General features: G+C 40.5%; 1 protein-coding gene across 7 annotated transcripts in view; it reads left to right on the top strand.

Moving 5' to 3' along the window:
* satb1b (SATB homeobox 1b) overlaps positions 1-6000 on the top strand; it is a 92729-nt gene that overhangs the window by 26432 nt on the left and 60297 nt on the right. For 2 of the 7 annotated variants that reach the window (XM_077229925.1, XM_077229928.1), the window contains exon 1: positions 757-945. The exons of 3 other annotated variants lie outside the window; for them this stretch is intronic. The gene's annotated coding sequence lies outside the window, so the exon portion shown is untranslated. Of the gene's footprint in view, positions 1-445; positions 946-6000 lie in introns of those variants that run through there. 2 more of the 7 variants (XM_077229931.1, XM_077229935.1) reach the window with 2 other exon arrangements.

Raw genomic sequence — 6000 nt, forward strand, 5'->3', positions numbered from 1 at the left:
ATTATTACAAACGGATAAATTCATAAATCAGCCTTCAGTCAGAAATGAAGGATAAATTCCATTATATAGGCTAAACCTTAAAAATAACCAACATCTACATTCACTGAAGCGACAAAACAACAAAATGAATATATGATATTTAGTTTGAAAATCAACATCCGCCTCAAATGCGCATCGCGGCTAAAAAAAATCTCTAAATGCAGTTGAATTTCAATCTCACACACGCATGTGAATAATTGAAAACTTATTGATCTTTAAACAAGTAAATGTGCTCATAAAAAATTTTTTTCTTGTGATCCCGTATCAAGATGCACGAGAGCCGCCAGTGTGTGTGTGTGTGTGTTTTCAAGAGGCACGAGAGCCGCGAGTGTGTGTGTGTGTCTCTCTCTCTCTCTCTCTCTCTCTCTCTCTCTCTGTGTGTGTGTGTGTGTGTCTGTGTGAAGTCGCACATACAATCAAATGACTAGAAGTGTAAACACACCGTGGCTGTGGATGGCAAGTTTTAAATAATTTTATACAGTCCCCCTGCCTGACAATTTTAACATGTGGTGTGTAAATATGAGAATGGCTGAGTGTGAAAGTGTATGAGTCCCTGGAGAGCGCGCACGGAGACGCGCCGCTCCAAAAATCAAAGTGGGGCATGAAGACGCGGTGCGCCACAGCTGGCAGATCGTCTTATGTCGACGGGGAGGGGCGGTTCGTTTACCTGACACCCCTCTCCTCGAGCTCGAACCCTCCCCCTTCCCTCGCGCTTCTATCCCGCACCGCAGCCCACGTTACGCGCAGTCCGTGCGCTCCCAACTCCAGCGGTACGCGCAGGGACACCTCCATCTCCATCCGCGAGCAGAGCTGTGGATCTCTCAACGCGGGGACGAAGTTAAACGAGCCTTCTCAACTTTTGGATGGAAAACGAGAACATTCGAGGAGATTGCTAACTTCTCTAAGGTATTGTAGTATTTCGTTTTTCTCTCTCTCGATGTGTGAGCATCTGCTCCGAACGCAAAGCTGCTGTATATTTAACGAACAGTCAGATCTGTTTGCTGCCATCTCTTATCAATAGATTGCATGATAAAGAATTGATAACAAAAGAAGAAAAATCTTTCATTCATACTTTCAGGTTTCAGTGATATCCAGGTGTTTTATATAGCCTACATCTCTAAATGTAGATTTTTGGCAGAAGTTCATTTTTAATAGTGTCTTGACACATGCAATGATTTATAACCACACAACTCCAGATTATAAGAGTGTTTTAAACACAAGTTATATGCATTAATTGCAGTTATATGCATTAATGTGCGCAAGATCTAAATAGGAAAAAAAAGGAGAAACAAATCCCATTTAATGGAGTCAAGAGACAGACATGCTCCTAAATAAGATGAAATGAGTAATACGACTAAATGCTTCTAAATAAAACTGACTCTCAGCCTGCAGAGAATCGCATCACACTCATTTTTATTTCTGTAAACTGGTGTGATGTATAACTTTATATCTCAGGATCATAGGAGTTTTACAGGACAATGTAGTGGTCAGGACTCTGTTTCAGATGCAAACATGAGAAGTGTGTGCATGCAGAGAAAAAAAGATGAGCAGATCTGACTATAGGGAGTTAAGATTTTGATGCACAATATTTGTAAAATAAAAAAATAAAACAATTTAATTTATCATATTAAGTTAAAAGTCAGATGCCAGCATTAAGTGCATATTTGTCTATATCTGTTTCGTAAAATCTACTGTTAGTATATTTGCTTTGAAAAAAGTACAAGATACAATCAGATCATTGTGTGTTCAGGAGCTTAGCACTAAAAAATAATTATTCACAACTGAGATTAATGCATTTCCACTTATTTTTGACCCGAATTGCTTGGATTTGGGCTCTGAAAAAATAAAATAAAAAATATATTTGTCTGTGTGCTTTTAAATTCATATCTACAGCTCTTAATTGTCAATTATATGGAGTGTGATAGAATAAATTATGTTACAAAGTGCTTCATTAAATGTTGCATTTAAATTTATGTACATTACTGTTATGGTTATGAGTGGCAAGCATGCATTACTATTATTATGCTGTGTTGATGTATAGCAGCTTTAGGAAGTGCATGATCTCGTAAAGACGTTCACCACAGTTCCCCGTTGGCAAGGTGCCGTCCACAAACTATATTTGTGAAAATTAGACTATTGCAGTGCAAAATGATGTGCATGTAATTAATGCTGGAAATAAAACCGTGATGATAATATGGATTGTATAGAATTAAACTGAGATATTATGTGTGTGACTGACACACTTACTCACTTTTCGCAACCATGAGTTTATCTGATCCCTCATTAGGAGGTCAGTGTGGTGAAAACGAGGTTATTCTTCTTGAGATTACTCTATTTATCTGGGGTAGAATTAGTGTGGTTGATCTGGTCAGTGTTTCTGAGAACAGAGCTTGTGAGCTCTTCCTGCCAGCGGCAGGTTTGCTTCTTGTAAGTGCTGTTTGACATCAAAGTCAGTGCGATTATGCAGGTTTTTCACACTTGTTTCATTCTTACATCTCATGGATGGTGTCACATTGAGCAGTACAGTCTGCTGATGTGAAACCGTGTGGGCCCTCTCGATCTCAAGCTGAAAGTTGTTAAGCATTTTTATTGGCATCGCTTAACCCCATTTCCACGGCTGGCTGTTGTTGAGATACTCTCCCTGATATGATAACCGAGACTCGATTCATATCTGTGTCCCAAATCTCTGCATTGTTTGGCACGCTCGGATGGACTGAGTAACAAAGAGGTGTCAACATGCAGATGTGTGTTTAGAAAACCGTGAGAGCGATGCCGGTTAGGCCCGAAACGCAACAGGATGTCAGAGTTGTAATATCATATTGTAAATGACCTGCAATTTGTCCGAGTCCAAAGACTCAGAGAACAAAGAGTGTTAAAAGCGCTCTCTGAACCCGAGATCAAGCGCCTTCTCACCTGCCGGTGACCAAAGGTGCATCTCTGTCAGAGAGAAACACACACCGCTCGCCCTCCCGACCCGTCGAGACCAATTATCCGGCACGGTTATTTTCAGCATCACCTGAGAGTATAATCAAGGCGACTCGTCCTTGATGAATTATTTCCACTCCGTCTCGCATGATTTGTCCTGTTGTAAGTGACAGCAATGCGAGCTTTCCGTCGCCTGCGTTTAAAAGAGAGGAAAGGTAGAGTTCCTCGCCTCCCGGATGCAGAACTTCTCGGTTGGTCTGTGTCTGATTCTTGTACAGAAGTCAAGAGTGGGGTAAAAGCATTAATCGTCTTAACCATGGCGGTAATGAACGCTAGGCTGAAATAACAGCTCAGCAAAGAGAAGAATTATACTTGTGGTTAGAGCACGGTAAATACCTGTTTAGCTGCCAGCGTATGCATTTATTAGACTGTCGCCAGCAAATAAGAGGTCTGTCTCGTTTTTTAATATGCGGCTGCTTGGAGATTCCACCCTCTTTGGAAAAGAGCTGTTATGATTTCTAATAGTTAGGAAAGGTAACAATGAATCAGAGACTTTTGATGACAAGCTCAAACCAGTTTGGGAAAAAAAAAAGAAGAAAGGAAAAATTAAGGATTGTTTGTGCATACTTGAGCTGTGAGTCAAGCTGACGATCACATGCAACTCCAAAATAATTTAGCAACTTTTTTTCAAGATCATTTGCATATATCAGGACCGATTTGACGGTTGTGCTAAAAATCCGCGTTTCATCTTGTGTTTAATTCCTCAAGCGCTATCTAACTCTTTTTTCCTCTTTAAATTTATGTATTTGCTTGCTTTTATCTGGTTTTAAGAATCGTCGCTGGATCTTTTCAGAAACAGACAAAGCGTCAAAAGTGCGTCATGTTGATTTGGTCATGCTTGGGCTAAATGACATTTGTGTAAAATCAGAAGAGCAATATTATCATTCTCCGCAGAAGCATCACTAATAGAATTTGAAATATGCACTCGGAGCCACCTTTTAAAATTTCGCATAACCTAAATTTAGACACTCCATATGTTTTGATCTGATGTTATTGTCTGCTCTTTCTATGCTTGTCGTTATCCGATCTGTGTAGGTTTTCTCGAATCCTTTGTTCTGGTAAAGCAACACAAAGACAGCAGTATGTATCAGAGGAATGCACATACTGCAAAAGATCAGGGTTTTAATACCCACCCACATACTCGCAAGAAACAATTAAAGAAGATACTCTCTTCTACAGTGCACACACACACACATGCACTTATAGAGATTTGGTGGGACGCAGATTAACGCCATATAAATCTTTGCCTTTGCAGTGTAGTAGACTGAAAAGAAGCAAGGGCTTTTCATTTGTTGCTTTTGATTGGTCGTGCACACACACACACACACACACACTAAAAAGAGAGGGAAGAGGTATATTGATAAAACGCTGCAAATCCTGCCTTTTCTCATCCGGCCTTTGATGCAGTTGAAGTTTGCGTTTCTTTATCTTATTTGATGCTTAAGTTCAGGTACACATCCCTCGATGTCTGTGTTCCCTGTGTTTGACCCTGATGCCCTTTCAGCACATGCTTTACAACTCTGCACTTAGATGCACTTATTACCAGACTTTTGTTGCATTCAATTTGCTGCATTTAATGCCCTATTTTTTTAGGGTAGAACTGTGTGTTAAAGTGCGCAAGCGAGAGTATTGCACTGCTTTGGATGGCTGAACGCATAGTAAAATGAGCCAGAGAACTTTGTGAATGACGGGCGTTGCAATTCTGCTAAAAGTTGTGCGTGGGCTCAAGCATTGCATCTCTGTAAAGCCTGGACAAAGAGCTTCACAGCCGTTTTCCCCCTCCCTGTCGCTTTAACTTTATTAATTGTTGATACGTTGCGATCCACGAGGCAGAAATTAGAAGGCTAATTATTGTATCATGTGATGCTGCCCCACTGCAGTGACAGAAAACTCATTTCCCAGGCCTTGAAACTGATCTCACTTGATTGTTAGATGAAGGATTTGTTTTATAATTCGATAAAAGCGGGGAATAAACAAGCCGATAAAGAGCCTCTCTTGTGCGCATGCAGGGAGTAATTGTTTTTAAATAATTGATACGGATTCCTTCGGGAGTCTCAAAGAGCAGGATCTTCTAGTTGTCGTTTTGCGGCCGGACTCTTGCACGCTTTCACTGATTTAAAAGTCTGTCACACTTTATTTGACAGGTGCAAGGAAGCCACAGGGGGACTTTTACAGTGTACACTACACTCTGAAAAATGCTGGGTTGTTTTAACCCATGTTTGGGTCAAATATGGACAAACTCAACCGTTGATTTACATTTTTAAATTAAACTTTTAAACCCACTGGTTGGGTTAGTCCATATTTGACCCAAACATGGGTTAAAACAACCCCATCATTTTTTTAAGCGTACAGTGTCTTTGTAAAGCTATTAAACATGTAAAGTTATGGACCCCCTCGTGGACATGTCTAATAAGTCTATGTCTGCTGTTTATTTTAATTTAATACACTTACAAGTCATGTGAGTCATACAGCACAGTCAACTACAAACTACTGTATTAACATGCATGAGTAACATTCTGTCTAAAATGTGCCAGCAAGCAATATTTGGAGACTGTAATGAGTTCCAGGTTTTGGTGTTTCCAGGAAATGTGTGTTTTTAACGGAGATGTGTGTTTTTATTGGAGATGTGTGTACTACTGCCCATTTGCCTGCGCATTGATTCCGTGTCTCTGTTCAGTGTGTGGTGGGCACTGATGACTTACCCCATGCTGTGTGTGTTATAAAACTGCTGAGATGCTCTTGGCTCTGATTTATAACACTACCTCAAATAATCTTGTTAATGCACATTTAACATTGCGGAAGTGGCAAGCACATAGACTAAACAACACCTACGCGAGCGAGCATGCAGAAGAGCGCTGGTGAAATGTGCCGAGTGATAAAGAGAAAGACGGGAACACTGCTCTGTCCTGTTGTCATAAGGGTTTATGACTTCGGATGTACACTTACATGTACACGTACTGCGTCGCTATTCCAGGA

This window comes from Siphateles boraxobius, unplaced genomic scaffold (genome assembly GCF_051911475.1).
Source record: "Siphateles boraxobius isolate OS27281-9 unplaced genomic scaffold, OSU_SipBor_1 137, whole genome shotgun sequence".
Lineage (NCBI taxonomy): Eukaryota > Metazoa > Chordata > Actinopteri > Cypriniformes > Leuciscidae > Siphateles > Siphateles boraxobius.